Source organism: Notamacropus eugenii, chromosome 2 (genome assembly GCF_028372415.1).
Source record: "Notamacropus eugenii isolate mMacEug1 chromosome 2, mMacEug1.pri_v2, whole genome shotgun sequence".
NCBI lineage: Eukaryota > Metazoa > Chordata > Mammalia > Diprotodontia > Macropodidae > Notamacropus > Notamacropus eugenii.
In genome coordinates, this window is record NC_092873.1 from 442,133,250 (window position 1) to 442,156,031 (window position 22,782).

General features: G+C 44.2%; 1 long non-coding RNA gene across 1 annotated transcript in view; it reads right to left on the bottom strand.

Moving 5' to 3' along the window:
* Positions 1–3,820: 3,820 nt before the first annotated feature.
* The window catches only part of LOC140524155 (uncharacterized), a 68,355-nt gene continuing 49,393 nt past the window's right edge, over positions 3,821–22,782 (bottom strand). Inside the window, exon 3 of the long non-coding RNA XR_011973584.1 lies at positions 3,821–4,136. This is a non-coding gene — a long non-coding RNA (uncharacterized lncRNA). The remainder of the gene's footprint in view (positions 4,137–22,782) is intronic.

The following is a 22,782-nucleotide window of genomic DNA, read 5'->3' on the forward strand; positions in this document are numbered from 1 at the left end:
TGGTTATGGCAACAACCTATGGAAATATCATTAAGGCATAGTATGTTGTGAAAACACTTAACTTGGAGTTAGGAAATACATTTTCAAGTTCTAATTCTACTACTTATTAGCTGAATGAACTTAAGCCAATCACTTAAACTCTGAGCCCCCGTTTTCTCATCTGTAAAGTGAGGGGATTTGACTCAATGTCATTTCTATCTGATTCCTATGATCTACTTTGTGCCTTGTAACAGTCCTGTTCTGTTATTATTATTTCCATTTTTTCAGATGAGGAAATTGAGGTTCAGAGTGGTCAATGGAACTGCACAGAATCACCTTGTTACTAAATGTTAAAGGCAAAATTTGCACTCAGGTTTTCCTGATTCCAAGTCCCATACTCTATCTACTACTATTGCTTACCTCACAGGGTTATTGTGAAGAGTGAATAAAATAATCTTTAATATTTCTGGGCATCATGCAATTTTATCTACATTCCAATGGTGGTATCTTCCAGAACTTGTGTTGCACTTTTGTTCCATGTATGGAGAACCAGCCCATACTTTCAAAAGCCACATGGAGATAACCCCAGTTGGAAAACATAAAGACATCATAGCATGTGTCTTTAAAATCATTAGTCCTCAGATTTCTTCTTATTATTATAACTGGGCAATTAATACATATTCCTGTGGCTATAAAACTAGGATGCTGTATTTAAAACTGGGTAGGCGGAATGTCAATGCTGTCTTTAATGGGAACAGATTCAGTTCCTTGTAGTTTTGAGCTGAGGATGGTCTTTAGGGTAGACTAATACTTAAATGGTGTGATGAGCAGATTACTTGGAATGTCCCCCTCCCCCAAAATATCTCCTAGTTTAATAGTATTCAGACCTGAAATTCCACCTTCAGAGATTCATTTCCTTGGATCTTTATTGGACCTTGAACCTCTTTTATTTTATTGCTTCAAACCAGAGGTCTTTCCATCATTGTGAAAACTTCCTCCACTGACATAGATTGTAACCCCATGGTCTTCATGAGCTGCTGTGGCCAAAATCATTTATCAGCTGGTAGGTGAACTCATAATGAACATCTCCAAGTTTATCTCTGCTGGGACTTTGCTGCCAGATACAGATTTTATCACCATACTTGAAACCTGTCCAGGAGACTGTGTAATGCAATGGAATGAACATTGAATTTGGAATCAGACATGCTAAGTTCAAAATCCATCCCTGCTATTTACTCCATGTGCAGTCCAGGGCCTATTTCTTACCTGTACAATGAAGAAATTGAGTGACATCACCCCAAAGGTCCCTTTCAGCTCTAAATCTATGGTCTTCTGGCTTGCCAGAGCTTGTGCTTTACTAACATATTCTTCCAAAATTGTCCCTTCTCTTACACAGTCTAACATTATGGTAGGATTTCAATGGAATGGGAAAATATATTTTTTTCAAATGGAGATAACCCAAAGAAGACTGATCTCTTAAGTAATTATCCACCAAGACACTAGGAAGATCAGTGTAGCTCATATTGACATAGCCCCTTGGGACTGGTGCTGGATGGGACCAGGGAGAGAGAGCCAGTTCGGAATCTTGGGAATGCTATTAATGGAAAAGAGTGACATATTCCTTTAATAGGTGGACACAAGAGCAGGGTTAAAAGGGCAGGATAGGGCAATGAGGGCCTTTAGGAAGAGGATTTTATCTCAGAGGAGAAGGAGATGAGTATCCTGACTAGAAGCAGAGACGGGAAATGGGTGAAGCAAGAAGTCCCATCAAAGAATGAATTAATTAAAACATCAGTGAAGTGCTTGGTTGTTGGGATTGGAAGCTCAATTCCGTGTGGACAGTCTCGGGCTGGTAAAGGTGGGAGCTTCTAAATCTTAGAGCTCTCATGAGACCCCCCCCAGGAAACGGCAGGGAATCGAGGTGAACCAAGCTATCTCGAGTAATTCCGCCTCTTCCCGTGAGAAACGTGATGGGAGAGAGATCTCCCCGCCCTCGAGATTGTCCCGGATCTGGGCACACCTAGTTACCTAACAGCACGGTATTCAGATGCAAACTATGCGGTTGAAGGTTAAGTAGGATTGAGGAAGCCTGAAAGCGCTCTTAGCACGTGAGGAGCCAAGAGGACAGTAGGCTCCGGTTTTCTTCTTTCCTCTCTCCCCTCCCCCTCTCTCCCCGCTTGTACTTCTACTTCCAATCCCTTAAGATCCTAGCCTCCTTAGGAAATCTCCCCCTCTTCCTCCTAAGGAAGACCCCCCTGCACTTGTAACTGAGACCCTGAAATAAAGCTCAACCCTTGTTCGACTCTGGAACGTCCTTTCTCTCATATGAGCATCCGGTTTTGGCCAACCAAAGACCTCGGAGGTGAGGTAAGAAGACTCAGGTAGCCCACACAGGCCTCTAGGCCTGGCACTTGGTATTTCCAAACTACTATGCTAAGTACCAGGGACACAAAGGACTGCATATTTGTTAGAAGGGTTTTGCTTTTCTTAATGTTTGTGAAATGAAAAAAAAGAATAAAAATGAAAATAAAGAAAAGGAAAGGTAAGAGAAGTGAAGGTGGATAAAGGAAAGGAAAAGGAAGGGAAGGAAAAAGGGAAGGGAGGGATACATAGTGAAAGAAAGGATTCCATATTAGGAGGGAGTGGGGAGAAAAGTAAGAGAGCCCTTGCTCTCAAAGCTATCACATGCTAAGGGGGAGAACAGCACACACACACACACACACACACAAAGCAGACAGAGAGGTCCCCTGGTTCTCAGGATGCAGCAGCAAAGCAGACCTTATTACTTTAGTTCTTTCTTTGTTGTACTTTCTTTTTGTAAAACCCTGTTCATTCTCATGTTTAACCATTTGCTGGGGCTATGGATTTTAATAGTAAGAACATTTTTTTTCTGGATCCTTACTTGCTGCAGCTGACAAAGACTCAGGGCTGCAGCATCTGGAGAGGCAGGGGTTAGGTCATGTCACTACCAAAGCTGCTTCCCTGGAGGATGGCCAGGCTGAGTCTAAGGCTGGTATCCTGAGGCTTGGTATTGCTTGAGCTTGCTTCCCTGCACATCAGTGACATGTGGATGGTGGTTGGTGTTCATGGTGCTGAGAATGGAGCTCCCCATCCCCCATTTCCACTCCCATGGACAATGTCTACAGGCCTAGGGAATACTGCCCTTCTATGCACTTTTGGCCTTAGGGTCCTGAGCTGTTATCACTGGGTTTCTGAGGGGAGATGGAGATTGTCAAGACAGTAGCAATGGTTTGGTCCCACCTAACTCTCTCCCTAGGACACAATGCTTCTTGGGCTAAGCTTATTTGTCCATGTGTGGTGCCAGATGGATGACTTGTACTGTTAATTGTGGTGGGCATGGAAGGCCTATGTTCCCAGCGTCACTTCCATCCTCTAGAGGCTAGACTGAAAGCAGGTTTGCTCAGGGCTCTCCTCCCAATTTGTTCACCTTTAGACATGAATTAGGTCTGAAACCCAATTTGGAAAGAAGGGAAAGACCTCTATGAAAGAAGAAGTCATCTCCACATTACAGCAGAGGGGACAGAAGCCATTATCTTTGCTGCAACAAAGAAGGTAGAAATAAAGTATAACAAATCAGGAGAGTCAAAACTAGTTCTAATGTCAATGGGCATGCACTGAAGTGTAAGTCAAGGTCACCAGTCTAAGTAGATACAATAGCAGTTGAACAAGAATAATGTAAAGATGACCATGAATTTTCCGTATAAAAACAGCTCAGTTTTATAGATTGAGCATTGAAGCACAGAGGGGTAAACTGACTTTTCCACAATCATGAAGCCAGGGAATACCGGAGCCACAATTCAAATGCAAAAATCCTTTGATGTGGAATCTTATGTTTGTTTTTTATTTCTCTCTTAAGGCAGCTAGGTAGATAAAGTGGATATATTGCTGGGCCCGGAGTCAGAAAAATTCGAGTTCAAATGCAGTCGTGGATAATTTTTAGCTGTGTGACTCTGTTTGCCTCAGTTTTCTCATCTGTAAAAGAAAATAGCAAACCACTCCATTATCTTTGCCAGGAAAACCCCAAATCAGGTCACGAAGAGTTAGGCATAACTCAAGCAAGTGAACAACAACAAATGCATATTCCCTTTTCTTCCTTTTTTCTGCCATGCTGCCCCGACTCCTAGGTAGAGCTGGAGCTGAAAAAAAATGAAATAGGATAAAGTTGAAGGGTTCGGGATTATTAAAAAATAACAACTGCCTTTATACATTGCTTCCTCCCATTAGTGGTAGACTGTTGAGTACCTCCCATTCCTCCTCACTTTTATAAAGACAGACTTCTTAGAATATAAAAGTCCTATAGCCCAGTTTGCCCAGCAATTTTCCCCAGGTTTAACCTTGATTTCAGTGCATAGGAAGAAAGATGACTAAAGCCTAAACACAGCTGTTTCCTTCGCACACTCAAGCAAGCCTGGGAGTCCTTTCTGGTACTAAGATGAATGTCCCCTGGAAACCTGGTAAGGGGATTTCCTAAAATGGGAAGGAGCAGAAGGAGAGAAGCCCAGTTTTACAAACTTGATTTGGGAGTTAAGAGTCTTGAAAGATATCACTTTCCAGGAGCATTTGGAATTTATTTGGACTTTATGACAACAATGCTTGTCTTTGACAAGTTACCTTATACCTAGTATACATGTGACTATTTTCACTCTGGATTTGTTGATTTACTGTACAGCTTACTTCCCTTAATTTTTCACACTAATGTAAAGTTCTGAGAAATTAAGCTTTTGAGAGAATATTTTGTTTATCATTAAAACACTGATCAGACTTTTTTTCTCAAACTATACATTTTCTTACTTAACAGGAGAAATCACTGGGCTTAAAGAAGACCTGTGTCCAAATCCCACCCCGACAATTGTTGACTAACCAAATCATTTCATCTTTCTGAGTCTCAGTTTCTTTTTCTGTAAACTGAAGATCACATTTCTCTCAAAGGGCAAAGTTAAAGTGTTAATGTTTTAAAGTATTTTATTTTTTTAATTTAATTTAATTATTATCATTTTTTAATGTTTTACAATCACTGCCATAAAATTAAGATTTTATCCCCCCACGCCTACCGCCCACAACCCCCCTCCCTCCCCACGACAGCATACAATTCTGTATAGATTCTACATACACTTTCCTATTGAGTACGTTTTCACTATAGTCATGCTATGTAGTAGAACTAAAATAAATGGAAGAAATCATATAACAAATCAAAACTTGATACAAAAAAACACACACACACACACACAAACATCATCTACTACATTCTGTGAATGACTTCCATATTTCTTTCTCTGAGTGTGGAAGGCATTTTGCCTTAGAAAACCACCATTGGGGGTTTTTTTAAAATAAGTTCTTGCGTTATTGCGAAATTCCAAGTCTACCAGAAAAAACTCTCCCACACTGTGGTCGTTACTGTGCACAAAGTTCTCCTGGTTCTGCTCCTTTCACTCATCATCAGGTCATATAAGTCCTTCCAGGCCTCTCTGAAGTCTTCTTGTTCATCATTTCTTATGGCGCAATAGTACTCCATTACATTCATATACCATAATTTATTCAGCCATTCCCCAATTGATGGACATCCCCTTGACTTCCAGTTTTTGGCAACTACAGAGTGCTGCTATAAATATTTTTGTACATGTGGGACCCTTTCCCATTTTTGTGACCTCTTGGGGATACAGTCCTAGTAGCGATATTACTGGGTCAAAGGGCATACACATTTTTGTAGCCCTTTGGGCATAGTTCCAAATTGCTCTCCAGAATGGTTGGATGAGCTCACAGCTCCACCAACAATGAATTAGTGTTCCAACTCTCCCACATCCTCTCTAGCATTTATCATTTTCTTGTTCTGTCATGTTTGCCAATCTTATAGGTGTGATGTGGTACCTCAGAGTTGTTTTGATTTACATCTCTCTAATCAATAGCGATTTAGAGCATTTTTTCATCTGATTATAGATATCTTTAATTTCTTCCTCTGAAAATTGCCTGTTCATGTCCTTTGACCATTTATCAACTGGGGAATGACTTGTATGGTTATACATTTGAGTCAGTTCTCTATATATTCTAGAAATGAGGTCTTTATCCCCGAGTTTAGCCATAAAAATTCTTTCCCAATTTACTACATCCCTCCGAATTTTGGTTGCATTGGGTTTGGTTGTGCAAAAACTTTTCAGTTTAATGTAATCAAAATTATCCATCTTGCATTTCATAATGCTTTCTATCTCTTCTTTATTAAAAAATTCTTCCCTTCTCCATAAATCTGATAAATACACTATTCCTTGCTTTGCCAGTTTATTCATGGTATCAATCTTTATACCTAAATCATATACCCATTTGGACTTTATTCTTGTGTACAGTGTCAGGCATGGGTCTATGCCTAGCTTCTGCCACACTGTGATCCAGTTTTCCCAGCAATTTTTGTCAAACAGTGAGTTCTTATCCCAGAAGCTGGGGTCCTTGGGTTTATCAAACAGGAGGTTGCTATATTCCTTGCCTACTGCATCTTGAGTGCCAAGTCTATTCCACTTGTCTACCTCTTTGTTTCTTAGCCAATACCAAGTGGTTTTCATACTTGCTGCTTTATAGTACAATTTGAGGTCTGGTAGCACTAGGCCACCTTTTAAAGTATTTTATTTTTTTTTTATTTTATTTTTTTTTATTTTGTAATGTTTAACAATCACTGCCATACAATTGCGATTTTATCCCTCCCCACCTACTCCCCACTACCCCCCTCCCTCCCCACGACTGCATACAATTCTGTATAGATTCTACATATACTTTCCTATTGAGTATATTTTCACTATAGTCATGCTATGTAGTCAGACTAAGATAAATGAAAGAAATCGTATAACAAATCAGAACATGATACACAAACACATACACATACACAAACATGATCTGCTACATTATGTGAGTGACTTCCATATTTCTCTCTCTGAGTGTGGCAGGCATTTTGCCTTGAGATCCTCCATTGGGATTTTTTTTTTTTTTTTTTTTGGTAAGAAGTTCTTGTGTTATTACAAAAATCTAAGTCTACCAGAAAAAACTCTCACACACTGTGGTTGTTGCTGTGCATAAAGTTCTCCTGGTTCTGCTCCTTTCACTCAGCATCAGGTCATATAAGTCCTTCCAGGCCTCTCTGAAGTCTTCTTGTTCATCATTTCTTATGGCACAATAGTACTCCATTACATTCATATACCATAATTTATTCAGCCATTCCCCAATTGATGGGCATCCCCTTGACTTCCAGTTTTTGGCAACTACATAGAGTGCTGCTATAAATATTTTTGTACATGTGGGACCCTTTCCCATTTTTATGATCTCTTGGGGATATAGTCCTAGTAGCGATATTGCTGAGTCAAAGGGTATGCACATTTTTGTGGCCCTTTGGGCATAGTTCCAAATTGCTCTCCAGAATGGTTGGATGCGCTCGCAGCTCCACCAACAATGAATTAGTGTTCCAACTTTCCCACATCCTCTCCAGCATTTATCATTTTCTTGTTCTGTCATGTTTGCCAATCTTATAGGTGTGATGTGGTACCTCAGAGTTGTTTTGATTTGCATCTCTCTAACCAATAGTGATTTAGAGCATTTTTTCATATGATTATAGATAGCTTTAATTTCTTCCTCTGAAAATTGCTTTTAAAGTATTTTAAAATAAATTATTTTGCTCACTTAAAAAGTGACTTGATTGTTCAATTTCCTAATTTTTTTCTTCCTTGATATCCCATCTCTTTCACTTATTACCTTTGTGTTAGGGGTGTAAACTCAGTTTCATGAGGACAGTCTCAGGCAGGTAAAAGTGAGGACCTCTAAATCTTAGAGTTCTCATGAGGCCCCCCAGGGAACAGCTGGGGATTGAGGCGAGAAACACAGGCTATCTTGTGTATTTCCACCTCTTCTCAGTGGAAACTTGCTGGGGAAAGCATCCCATCTGTGAGGGGCTGAAAATGGACCCCCTAAGTGGGAAGGAGACACCCTGGTGTTGGGACCCGCCCGAACCCTGGACTGCCACGTCGCGAAGGCTACGCGGCCGCCGAGAACGGGTGCTGGGGAGGCACCATAAAAGGAGATGGCTTCACCCTTGGGGAGGATCCGGGACGGACCCTGGAAAGAGGAAGGTATATAAGACAACGCCCTAGGGAACTCGGGGGGACTGGACTGAGACACGCCAAATAAACGCTTGCTCTACCCTACTCTGGTCTCTGCTCGATTACTGCTCCCTTCCCTTGTTCCCCGGGAGGGAGCCCGGAGTCCGGGTCCGAAGCCGCGGTGTGCGGAGTGGAGAAAAGACCTCGCTCTCAGGGATCGCGAAGGTGGTCGGTGGTCGGTGGTCGTCGCCCGGCCCGTGACAGCTGGCGCCCGAACAGGGACCTGAAAGAGACCCCCGCGAACGAGAGGAGGTGAGTTATACCCAACCCGCTGGTCGGGGTGGAAGGATCGAGCAGCCTAGGAGAGCGTAGGAGAAACCGAGAGTAAGGACTCCACGCGACACGGTCCTTCCCGGGACTGCTCCTAGAAGGCAGTTAGTTATGGGGCAGTCACATGTCTCTGCCCAGATCAGACCAGAGGACAAGGGAGTTATAGCCTGCCAGCTCTACAAGCTGTGCAAGAGTAATGGGATAAAACTACACATAAAAACCTGCCGGGACTGGGTCGAAAAAATTCAAATTATCAGTCCATGGGTAGAGCATACAGGTATCGACCCGGCTCGCTGGGGCGTGGTAGGACAGCAGATGGCCTCTTATCATAAGGAGGATCCATCATTAATCACCCCCCAGGATTTTGTCATCTACTCGGCAGTAGGTGCAGCTTTAAACCCGCAGCCACCCCCCATTCCCAAGGATTTCGCCGCCCAGGTCGGCGACTCTCTCTGCGGCTCCGATGATGAGGAGGAGCCACCGCCCTTGTACCCATGGGACAGCCTCCGCAGACTGGCAGAGAGGGGCTTAAACCCCCCACCGACCAGCCTGCGCGAGGAAATAGAGGAAGTAGACCAGGGGTCCCGTGGGAAAAGCAGAAGTACAGGGACACAAGGAGAGACAGGGGTAGGGTCTCGCGGGAAAAGCAGAAGTACAGAGCTTGAGAAAAGAGGAAGTGAGTTGAGACACAAATCACAAAGACCCCTCCCCAGAACCGTCTGTGAAAAACAAAAATATGTCAGTGTCCTCCAGAGGAGTTTACAGGGGGCAGTAGAGGATGGGGAGACAGTGGATTGGGATGAGTGGAATGCGTTCCCTGTCTTTATGCAGGTAGGGCAGGATGGCCAGCTAAATCGGGTACACAAACCATTGCCATACAAATTTCTGAAGGATCTCAAAGAGTCTGTGCAAAAATACGGGGCGGGATCGGCTTTTGTAAAAAGGCTCTTCACCTCATCTGTAGCGGTGGCGGGGTGGATCCCCTATGACTGGATCGAGGTTACTCAGGCCGTCCTTGATCCCCCTCTGTTCATGACGTTCCGCGCCTATTTACAAAGATGCGCCCGTCACTACGCAGAGGAGATCAATGCTCAAAATCAGGACGAGCTGGTCAATCAGATCACAGCCTTTGGGGAGTGGGACGCAGCAGATCGGCAGCTCACTTACAATGAGGACCTTATGAGGGCAGTGCAGATAGTACATCTCAGGGCATTGGCAAAATTAGGCACCAAAGGTGGCAAATCTATCCAGAATCTAAAACAGAGACCTGGGGAGGCCCCGATTCAATTTATTTCCCGAGTTCAGGAAGTAATAGAGGCCCAATACGGAAGATCCGAGGTTGCGGTACAGCTTGCCATACAACTGGTGAAAGAGGGACTAGCCCCCAAGTACCGAGGAATCCTCGCCACCCTCCCTGCCGAACCCACCTTGCAGGAAATTATAGATAGATGCCTAGATGTGCAGGAAGAGGACCCCAAGGCCATGGTGACACTCTCCGATGCGCTTTCCCTCATGTCGGTCGGCCGGTCGCAAAACAAGACATGCTTTAACTGCGGAAAATCAGGACATTTCCGCGCGGCCTGCCGACAGCCAAAGAAGGGAACAAAGTGTTATAACTGTGGGAGGGAAGGCCATGTCTCCCGATTCTGTAGAAACAGAAGGAAGCACGGACCAGGCAAAGACAATCAGGCTCGGGGAAACGGGGGATCGGGGGTCCCGCAGGGGATGGGACCCCCGACGAGACTGAATCCCCGCAGCAATCCCTTTACCCCAAGAAACTGAGAGAGGAGCTCTATGCCGTACAGGCGTTGAGCTTGAGCCCTTGGACGACGGTACCTGTTAGAGTCCTACCCTCGAAATTCCCCAGATTGGTAGTGGGCTCGGAGCTCCATCCCGAGGTAATTGTGCACACACAATATCTGGCCCCGGGGAAGAGAGAAATATACATTACCAATCCACATTCCTATTCCGTGCCTTTAGAAAAAGATAGAGAGATCGCCCAAGCCATCCACCTTCCCTGGATGGATGCAAATCACAGCCCCGAAAAACGCCAGCCCTTTGTGGCTTGGACAACCGCCATAAGGCGGGAGAGACCAACCCTTGTAATGGAGATCGAGGGCTCATCCCTAGAGGGCATGATTGACACAGGAGCGGATGTCTCTGTCATAACAGACAGGGATTGGAGGCCCCAGTGGGAGAAACAAGAGGACGCCCGACAAGTCTCCGGGGTTGGAGGGAGCCGAACAGCCTACATCTCCGCCCGCCTGCTTCGATGGCGATGCGGCGATGCAGACGGCTTATTTCGCCCCCTCTGCCTGGTCGGCCTCCCCCTGAACCTTTGGGGCAGGGACATCCTCCAACAAATGGGAGTCCAAGTTACTACAGATCCTTTAAACTCGTAGGGGCCACACTCACCCCCTATAAACCAAAACCTATACAGATGAATTGGAAAGATCCTAACCCTATCTGGGTTGAGCAGTGGCCCCTCACTAAAGAAAAGATACAAGCCCTCCAAGACATTGTCCAGGGCCTACTGGCCGAGGGACATGTCGTACCCTCAACAAGCCCATATAATTCCCCCGTCTTTTGCATAAAAAAGAAATCAGGAAAGTGGAGAATGCTTATTGACCTCAGACAGGTCAACGCCGCCCTTGAGCCAATGGGGGCGCTCCAACCAGGGCTTCCCTCACCAACCATGATCCCCAAGGATTGGGAAGTTATAGTGATAGATATTAAGGACTGCTTCTATAGCATACCCCTTCACCCTGCTGATGCCCCGAAGTTTGCCTTTTCTGTTCCCTCTATTAATCTTCAAGAACCCTATGCCAGATTTCAATTTACAGTTCTCCCCCAGGGCATGGCTAATAGCCCCACCTTGTGCCAGATGTATGTAGCAGCGATCATTCAGCCGCTTAGAGGAAAATACCCTGAAACATATATAGTCCATTATATGGATGACATCCTGATTGCTCACCCTGAAGGAAGGAGGGTCGAAGACATACTAAGAGAGACCATCAGGGAACTAGGGAAGTACAATCTAGTAGTGGCCCCAGAGAAGATCCAGAGGGGAAGAGAGTTCTCTTACCTTGGGCACACAATACAGGGCAATGAGGTTTCTAGGCCCTTCCCAAAAATAGATACTAACAAAGTGCGGACATTAAATGACTTCCAAAAACTTATAGGATCCCTACAGTGGTTGAGGCCAACCTTACCCATTACCGATAAGGAAATGCAACCCCTCTATCAGATCCTATCAGGGGATCCCGCACTTAACTCCCCCCGTCAATGGACCCCTGAAGCACTGCAGACAATAAGAATTGCCCAATCTAGAGCTAATCAAAAGGTGCATAGAGTAGATCCGAACCTCCCCCTTGCGGTCACTATAATGACGCAGGAACGAACCGGAGAGATCGCCGCGATCTTTCAGATTCAGGGAGTATTAGAATGGATTTATGGAGAGAAGAAGAAAAAGTGCATCCCCAATGAGATAGAGGAGAAAGGGAAGCTCCTATTAAAAGCTAGTGAGCGAGCTAGGCAACTGAATGGACAATACCCAGTTATCTTCTTGGGAGCTACTCCTACGCTCCTTGAGGAGCTGGCTCAGGAACATCTTGTCTGGGCGATATTAGTCACCCGGCAGCAGTTCACTCAGGCGGCTTTGCCACCGGCCTTAAGGGGCTGGAGAACTATTCCACTGGTCAAACCCCCTCCAATAGTTTCCACAGAACCTGTAGAGGGCGTCAACGTGTTTACGGACGCCACAAAGGCCAATCGGGCAGTAGTGTTTATCCCTGAGAAGAGAATTTTGAGAATTGTACATACCTCCTATGATTCTGCCCAGAAGAATGAGTTATTCGCCATCTATTTGGCACTTCAGCTTTTACCTGATGAACCCTTTAACCTTGTTACAGACAGCATGTATTGTGCCCTGACGATTCCAGAGCTCCCAAGCGCAAATTTAACCACCTCTTCCTCCACCGTCAGAGATATTTTAACAGACATCCAAACCCTCCTTCGATGCCGACAGCATTGCATTTATGTGCTACATGTCAGGTCTCACACATCCTTAGAAGGACCCATATATCACGGCAATGCAATCGCTGATCGAGCACTAACCGAACCGGTGGACATATTTTACAGTTCACCTGACCTTGCCCATAAACACTTTCACCTTTCTGCACGCACTCTGCGACATTTGTATGGTCTCCCCCGCGAAGCAGCGCGAAACATCGTCAGACGCTGTGCCCACTGTGTTCCCTTTCGCCCACCTCCCCAAGATCGAGTAGAGAATCCCCGAGGCCTCTATCCAAATGAGCTTTGGCAAATAGACATCACACATTACCAATCCGCGGTCATTCATGTGGCCGTGGATACCTTTTCGGGGTATATACTTGCCACCTTGCAACAAGGTGAGAGCACTCGCTGTGCCATTCAACATCTCATGGAGTGCTGTGGCAAGGTCGGACCCCCCAGAATCATAAAATCTGACAACGGACCCGCCTACAGATCCGCGGGCTTCCGCAAGTTCTTAGAGGAGATGGCCATTACACACATTACCGGGATTCCCTATAACCCCACAGGCCAGGCAATTGTTGAGCGAGCCCATCAAACCTTGAAACGCATTTTGCATAAACAAAAAGGGGGAATCCCAGGGAGATTAACAAGATTGCTCCTAGCAAAAGCAGAGTATACAGCAAACTTTCTTAGCTTTAATGATGTAGGTATATCCCCCGCTATGAGGTTCTTTACCCCACCACAGAAAAAACTCGAAGACACTCTTTCACAACCGGCTTCCACAGCAAACCCCTCACCCTCCACCTCCCAGGCTCGGGAGCGGGTGTGGTGGAGAGATGAAACCGGTAACTGGCATGGGCCCCACCCCATAATGACAAAAGGGAAGGGATATCTTTGTGTCTCCACAGGTACAGGCCAGGATGGACGAGATGGACACCGATGGGTCCCCCTCCGATGGACGAGAGCAGCAGGCCCCCCTGACCCGACAGAAAAGGAAACGAGGCCGGAGGATAAGGAAGAACCGCACCCAAAGGGCCCTGCGAGACAGACTCATTGACAGCCTGGTGACGCTCGCGCAGCTGCATCTAGTGTTGTGGCCACTGCCTAGCGCCAAAGCTATCCCGTGGGAACACGTCTCCATTGGGGAGGCGACCCACTGGGCGCTGACACCCCTGCTCCCGATACCCCAGCTAGTGACCTGGGAGCACGAGGCCATACCCCTCTATGCTGTAGGCAACATCTCGGTCCTGGTCCCGGGTGCCCGCATACTAGCCCCTGTAGCTTACAGACGTCTAAATGCGTCAGTCAGCTTCCCAGCCTGGTCCCTTCCCATCTGTATGGGGAGGGTAGATAGGAAATATTGCGCCAAACTGGGCCCCCTTACCATCTCCCAGATCCCACACGGCTCCCGTGGTACATACCCCAAGCAAACCCCCATCTTCCCAGGCAATATGGGAGTAGAGCTAATGTCCTTTTACAAAGGGAACATCACGGCTCCGCACCCTTACCAAGGGTACCTGACCGGCCACGGCGCCTACCTCTTTTACAATACCACCACCAAAGTGACTGGGTGGCTCCAAGGAGTGGGGCCTTCACCCTTCCCCCCATGCACCCCCACTCCATGGGTCCTCAGTCCCATCCAGACATGCTCCTCTGGGTACCCACGGATTGGACAAAATATAAGTGGGACACAACTGTATTTCTGGGACGGGGCGCCCGTCCCGAACCTGGTGGCGCCGGCTCCCGTTCCTGTTCCTGGACGGCCACAGCCACACCTTTGGAAAGTCGGACTTGCATTCGAGGACACGAAGGTGTGGATCCAGACTTACTCAGCGTCAAGTGACTTTTTTGAACATCCCGACGTTGTAGCCAAATGGACTCACGCCCTCCATTCACCACCCTGCGATAATAATAAGAAGGTCTGCGCCAACTTCACCGCGCAGGTGCAGACAGGCCCCAATGCATTCTTTATGCTCTGTAATGACACTGATATCGGGGAGAGTAGCGGGGTGTTCAATGTTACATGTAACAACGGCGCCGCCCTTACCAACACTATTAATGTAACCACTTTGGCCGAATGGGGGCGAAACCTCACGGTGTTTCTCCTCCAAATCCCGCACTTCACCGCTCACCCGGTGAAAGCCGAGAGATTTGCCCTCTCGAGAGCCGATGCCCTGCTGCAGGAAGTGGTGGAAATGGGGGGAGCGGGGAAGGGTTGGAGGAGGGCACGAAGGGACTTGGGAACAACGGACGTTCTGGCACTCATTAACCTAGCCATAAACATCATTGAGGAGATACAGATACACGAGCTGCAAAACCAGGTCGCGTATGTAGCCAGCACACTCCAAAAGTTTATGCTAGATAATGGGTTAGCTTGGAGACACCAAGAGCACATTGACAGAATGATACTGGAAAGGCTGGACGCCATGACCGAGGTGCTTGAAATTATGGCCCAACAACAAGCCCTCATGACCAGATACATGAGAATGCCTTGTCACTACAAATATTACCCAGTTTGTGTTACACCCATTCCATTCAATGACTCGACATTTGAAGAGATAGAAAAAATCCTTAAGAATATCACCTATACCAAAAACATCACTCAGGAGCTCGAGCAGTTAGACAAGATAATCTTGGCTATGGATAATGCCACGCTCGAATACTCAAAACGTTGGGATCATGACATATCATATTCTATTTTTGATTGGATAAAGGGATTGACCCTCAATGACCTACTACATTATGCATTGTTAGGCCTAGGGGGCATTGGACTCCTCATGGTCATGCTTTGCTGTTTGCCCTGTCTGATGTCCCTCCTGATGAAGGCCCTCCGAAGGTCCCTAGAGGCAATGCAGGCAGACCTAACCCCCTTAATTAAACAAAAAGGGGGAGTTGTGAGGGGCTGAAAATGGACCCCCTAAGTGGGAAGGAGACACCCTGGTGTTGGGACCCGCCCGAACCCTGGACTGCCACGTCGCGAAGGCTACGCGGCCGCCGAGAACGGGTGCTGGGGAGGCACCATAAAAGGAGATGGCTTCACCCTTGGGGAGGATCCGGGACGGACCCTGGAAAGAGGAAGGTATATAAGACAACGCCCTAGGGAACTCGGGGGGACTGGACTGAGACACGCCAAATAAACGCTTGCTCTACCCTACTCTGGTCTCTGCTCGATTACTGCTCCCTTCCCTTGTTCCCCGGGAGGGAGCCCGGAGTCCGGGTCCGAAGCCGCGGTGTGCGGAGTGGAGAAAAGACCTCGCTCTCAGGGATCGCGAAGGTGGTCGGTGGTCGGTGGTCGTCGCCCGGCCCGTGACACCCATCCTTGAGATTGGCCTGTGGTCTGAGCACACCTGTTGTTGACCAGCTAGGGGCTGAGAGCAGGCACGGTATTCACGTGCAAACTATGTGGTTGAGAGAGCTTAAGTAGGGACAGGAAAGCCTGAGGCGTTCCTTTTGCACTGAGGGGCTCTTAGAGGGAAGAGGGTCCCTCCCCTCTTCCACTCCCATCCTCTTGCTGTACAATCCTTGCCCCTTGGGAGGGAGAAGGAAGATTCCTCTCTCCTGAGGAAGAATTCACCCTGCACATGTAACTAAGACCCTGAATAAAGCGTAACCCTTGTTCAGCTCTGGAAAGTCTCTTCTCTCAACACGTTTATCCGGCTGATCTCCAAAGACCTGGACGACAGATAAGAAGGCTCGGGTAGCCCTTCGGCCCTTCAGCCAAAGGCTGAACACCTTTGTGATCCTGGACAAGTAATTCAAGTTCTGTCAGGTCACTCCCCTGCTGGAAACATTTCAATGAGTTCTAGTACTTGGTGACTAGATTTCAAGCTCCTTACCATTGAACCCTGTTCCCTCCCTTGTAGTTTTCCAATCTCATTTTATACTATTCTCCTTCAAATATTTTGTGCTTTAGCTAAAGTGGTCTACATTTCCCTTACTTTCCCCTGTACATACCTCCAGAAGTCTCCATAATTTTTGCTCATGGTATTTCTTATACTTGTGTAGTATCTCCATTTCCCCAAAGTACACTCCATCACAAATTTGAGCCCCAGAGGGCAGCTAGAACTTCCTTTGGAATTCTAGGAATAATCATGAAGGGCTAGAGTGTTTGATACTATTTTTCATGAGCCCCCAATAATGTGCTCCCAATTAATTATCAGGCAAACTTAACTTAGAGAAAAAGGTATTTACTAAAACGTTATATTAAGAACAGTAGTTAAAACTCTCCCCTCAAGCCTGGGGTTATACTTGTGTCTTCTACAAACAAAATAACTGGAGCAAGTGGGTGCAGTCTTAGATTTCAAAAATAGTCAGATATATTTAAAGGACACAGAGGATACTCTCAAGGTTTCACTTGAGAACTTAAGAATTGATTGTGTGATGTGGGAGACACTGACATAGGAATGCCTAGCATGGCGTGCCCTCATCATAGAAAGTGCTGTGCTCTAGGAGCAAAGCAGAATTGAAGTAGCTCAAAAGAAACAGGAGAAGCACAAATTTAGAGAATCTACCCCAAATGTTCACATGGACTATTTGTGCCTGACCTGCGGTAGAGCATTCCAAGCTCATATCGGAGTAATTAGCCACATACACCTTGTAACTTGACTCTAACATAGTGATGTCATTTTGGTCCTCCTTGAGGCCAAAAGATAACAACCAACCAAAGGATCCAAAGAACTGAAGGGTATCTCAAAATTCCTGGTCCTCAGATCCTGAAGTCCTTTTCTACTTTTATAGACTCCAAGTGAAATTCCATTAAGGTGTAGCTTTCTGCTGAGCTCCAAGCATTATTAATTGCTTTTTATAGTCTATAGCCAACACTTCTCTCTGTCCCTAGAGTTCATGATCAACCATCACCATCCTTCCTGACTGTCTTTTCACATCTGTATATAGATGACCTGTTTATCGACTTTTATCATTCTACCAGATTCTCTTACAAATTCTTGCTTCTGGTGAGACCTCTGATGCTTTGCTCTGAGGCTTTGCTTGTGGATGTTTTTGAGTCGTGCTCTTCTGGGTTTGTGTCTTGAGGTCCTCTGCCAACATAACAGTTCTTAATAGTGAATTTTGTTTGTTTACCCAAGCTTCCAGGGTCTTTCCTAGTTTCAGACTTGATTTGAAGGCTAGGTTCTACAGTACTTCTGGAGGGAAGGAAAGACTGGACTGGACCTGTTGTTGATTTCTTAGGTTATTGAGTATATTATCCCAGGATCTCAGGGACAAGCTGAGGACCTGTGAGCTTTTAGTGCTCCCAGAGTATTCTGTTTCAATGCAAAGTCTGATTGCCACTCCTCTGTTTTGAGTTCTACCTGCCTGAGTTTAAATCAGAGCAAGGATGAATTGCAGCTGGAGTCAATCCTTATTATCCAGCTGGAAAGTTCTGTTCTGGAAAGTTCAGAATGGCAGAATTGTAGGCTCCCTCTCCATTTTGGGCAACAAAGCCACCAGTTTATAGCTATCTAATACTAGTGTCCATTATGGGTTTGGTGGAACCCCAGTATGAGTCTTCACCACTTCTATGAGTATGAGGTGAAACATAAATATTAAGAAATACTTAAAACAAAGTGATATCAGAAGTAGCAGTGGATGGAGTGTTGGGCTTGGAGTCAGGAAGACCTGAGTTCAAATCTGCCCTCAGACACTTACTAGCTATGTGGCCATGGACAAGTCACTTAACTTCTGTTTGCCTCAGTTTTCTCAAATGCAAAATAGGGATAATAGCACCTATATCACAGGGTTGTGGTGAGGATCAGATGAGATCATATTTGTAAAGCACAGCATTTGTACGTAGTAGGTGCTGTATAAATGATTATTCCCTCCCCTTATATTCATATGTGTACATATATATACATTTATGCACATTACATATGCATGTATAAATATATAAATACATGTGTATATGTGCATATACATGTAAACACACATGCATGTATATGTGTATGTGTGCATATGTAATATATCTATATATCTCCATATATACTCACTCACATGCATACGTGTGTGCATATTCACCTAGTATATTCTCCAGGGAGGTAAGGTCAAATTTATATGACCAACAGAAATTTCACAGTCTTATAGGTATTATCTGAATGATTCACAAAGTTCAGATCTTCTGGTCACCTAGGCATGGCCATTCAGTCTCTTTGGGTTTAGGATAGTTAGACATTTCTCCTTCAATAATTTAAGTAGTTGCAGAAACATCTCTCTATGACCAACTCAGAAACCCAGGAATCTTAAACTCATGAGGTAGTTACCAGATGGAAGCTTCCTCTCCTTGTGACTGCTATTTAGTGACTTACCTACCTGATTTCTGCATAATGTGTTCATAGTTGCCCCAGTTGCTGAAAGGTTGGTGAGGAAATAAACCCTTCCCTTCACTGGAAATCCAAAGGGAGCTTGGACTAGACCTGTCCCAAGAAAGGCTAGCCCAAAAGAGAGTCTGAGTCTGAGAGTCCTCTGAGGAGATTCCTATACCAGAGCCAATCTTCCACAATGCTCTGTGGTCAATCCTCTTTGAGTTGACCAAAAGTCATAGGAACACACAGGGACCAATCAGAAGTTACAGTATCACCTCAACATAGTGAAGTTTCTGATATTGCCAAGTAGCTGGTATGCATGTTCATCCCTATAGGATCATTATTTGAGATATCTCTTTGGCTAAACAAACAAATAAGTAAAGCACTCCAGGAGTAGAATGTGAGAGCTACTAATCAGCGCCCATCCTTTTAAAATTTGAAATTTTGGCTTTTGAGCCTTCCCTGTGGTTACAAAACAGAGCTCCAGGGTGATATACTAGTGAGCCAAGGAATGCAGTGACCACAAGAACCACAGGGGAAAACATGTCCCCATAATTTTTCTTTTTCTCAGTAACACCTGAATGAAGTCCCTAGGGCAGAAGAGAGGAGACTTCTTGGGCATAAGAAGGAGGAGGACAAGCAAGTTGTACTACCTTGGTAAGAACTGTATTCCTCTAAGCAAAAGTACTGGAGCAGATGAGACGATACCATAGAGAGAGTCTGGGAGAGGGTCATAAAGAAGTCCCATGCTTCAGGGCAACCAAGTCATTAGACACAACTCCTTCTCTCATACTAGCTCCTTCTCTCATGCACCAGAAAGAAGCAGTAGTAGCTACAGTTGTAGAAACCAGAGGTCCTCAGAGACTGGGAACACTGTACTACTCTCAAGAGACTTAGGGTCTCAGGTCACCCCACCAGTGGCAAATGGTGCTGTGAGTATACCAGATGGTATAATCCACATCAATGTGGATAACATCTGTGAGATTTAAGAAACTCCATGGAACACCACATGGCAAAGATCAGGAACGCAGAAAATACAGAATAAAATCACAGAATAGAATGAGAGGAGGAGTTTACTATATGTGTACCTGCCTGGTGGCCTCTGCAAAATACATTAATTTTTACTTCTAACTACTTTTGAGGGACTTGGAAGGGAAGGCCCCACAACAGGGACAGAGCCAGAGCAGTGTCCTTCACAGAAAGAGCTTATGATCCCTGGCTTTCACCGACTGTTAGTAAAACTGTCATTGTGATTTTGAGTGCGTTCGTTCCCTGATATAAAGTACAAAATTCAAGGGAAGCTCTATTTCATTTTTATGAGGAAAGAGGGCAGGGAGAGGGCCTGAACGACTATTGGTGCCAACACATTTATCTTAGCAACCAAAGGGAGAAGGTTTGGTTTTCCAACTGAAGTAAAACCAGCGAAAGGGATCTCTGTTCTATATTTGTGCTGTCTTATTCACCCATTCATTCATTTCTTTACTTGTTTGTTTGTTTTTAGAAGAGAAATAATCTTTTCTCTAAGGATCCCTTTGCCCATGGGTACAGCATGGTTCCCTTTTACAAAGCTATGCTATTTGCTATGCTAGAGCACATGTAGCATGGCCAAGAGCTTGCTTTTCCGCCACCAGATTTAGTGATTGAGATCTAGCAAATTTTCCTTCTGTATCCTATCTACCTCAGGTCTAGTCTTTTCTCCTGCACTATCTGTGTTAGAATTACTTTTCAAATGCCTGAAAGCACTTGTTATGACATTCAGAAACCCTTTGAAGAGGCAGTGTTATAAGAGGAGCTGAGGGATACGTCTAGAGACTACAAGCTCTTCTAGTAGAATGGGAACTTTAAGAGGGAAAGTATGTTTGTTTGTTCATTTTGAGTGTAGCATTCTCAGTTTGCATGCAGTAAGAGGAGCCTCATAAATGCTTGTTAAACTGCATTTGGATTACTTCAGTTCTTAGCATAGCACCTGGAATATAGTAGGCACTTAAAAAATGCTTGTTGAATTGAGTCAGATGGGATGTCAGTATTCAAGTTTCAACTCTGTCACTAATTCAGTATGTCAACTTGGACATGTCAGAGTGGACAACAACAGTACCATCACCATTATTATCATCACTAATGCTATATATTTTATCATTATATAAACTGATAGATAATGTAATGTCATTGTAATATAATAAAATGTAACATAACATAATGACATGACATGATATAATACACTAACATAAAAACTATAATATATTATATTCATATGTAATTATGATACTATATAATTATTATTGTCATTCTAGCAGCTAATATCACATAATATTTCATAGCACCTTAAGGTTTGTGAAATGCTTTACATAAATTTTCCATAGGCAGTATGATGCAGGTGAAAGCATCCTGTACTTGTTAGCCCCTAGGTACCTGAGTCCAAATCATTTTTCTTACCTAAACTAGATTAATGACCCTGAAAAAAGTCTTCATTTAACCTCTCTGAACCTCAGTTTCCTCAAGTTGAAAGTGAGAATAATTACACACACACACACACACACACACACACACACACACACACTCACACTTCTAAAAGGAAAATAAAAGTTCATTATGAGCCTTAGAGCGGCATGTAAACGTGAGCTAATATTATTATGGAGACTGTAAGACTGCTCTTCCTGGTAGTGGGGAATGTGTGTGGGTGTGGAAACATTTTGGCAATCTGGTGAAGCTTATGCATCCCTTCAACAACCTGATTTTAGCTCCCTGATAGTCCTTTCCTCTTCTGTCAGATTCTTCAGTCTCTTCATCACACCAGCTTGAGTCTCTGTCTCCCATAGTATTTACTGGTTTAAATAAAATGTTCCTGACTCTTAGTGACTCATCTTTCACTTGAGAGATAACCCCAAATTTCACCTACAAAAATTGATAATCACTTTAAAATCATACCTGAATCTCCAGATAATTATTATTTCTCATTTTTTTGTTTTATCCTCCTGAATTGTAGAGAGTTATTTGTAAATGAACTGTGACCATAATTCCCTGTGCCTCTAAAGTCAAGAACATAGTCCCAAATCTCATTCTGTATCTTTGAAACTATTCTTTCCCACTCAGATTTTGCCACTTTTTAATAAATAGAAGTTCTCTCTCTGTCTTTTTAAAGCACTAAACCATTTAAACCATTCAAGCTAGGCTTCATCCCATATCACTTATTGGGTGATACAAGTATATAATATATATATATGTATATATGTGTTACAGTTCATTTTCTATTTTAAACCCACCAATCTCATATGAAAACCATATTTCTTTACACAAGTATTTTAGCAGTTTTTATCAGACCAAAGTAGTTTTCCATTTATTTTCAGTAATTGAAATCTACATCCGTAATAGCCATAGTATATTAAAGCTTTAGCACTTGATTTAAATATTTTTCTTCCCAAAAGAATTTGTTGCCCTTTTCGGTACTAAAATTATTTATATATTAAAAAAAAAAAAACCCTTAAAAGAACAGCACTTTAAGCCATGAAAAAGCAAAATGACACAAAATAAGGGTTATATCAGACAATTTTAGAGAATTAAATAGTTAACATTCTCACTCACTCTCCCCGTTCCTATCCCACTCTTTATTCTGGGCAGTCAGTGAAAATATCCTCATTAGTTTCTATTTCAGAGTTTGGTTGTGGTTTCTCATGTTTTATTCTTTCACAAAAGGGATTTAAACTACTTCACCTCTATTTCGCATACAGTGGAAAAGGCTGATTTTGCATTGCACGTGAATCGATCTGTATATGGGAGTGGAGGTGAGGACTGGAAGAAGAAGCAGAAGTTACAACATAGACCTGGCTAAAGAAGAAACATTTTCTATAAACTAGGGTAAAAAGTCTAGAAAACTAATCAGGGTCAGTCTTATGTCCATGGAGATGATATATCTAAGAAGTATTATGCTAGGGGAAAAAACAAACCAAAGAACAGCAGTGGAAATAAGATTTCCACAGATTCCCCAAATATCATGGTTTAATAGCAAGAAAATCCAAAATAGTCCAAAAGAGAAATAAAATTCTTAAAAGAAGATATCAGCATAGCAACGAGACCAT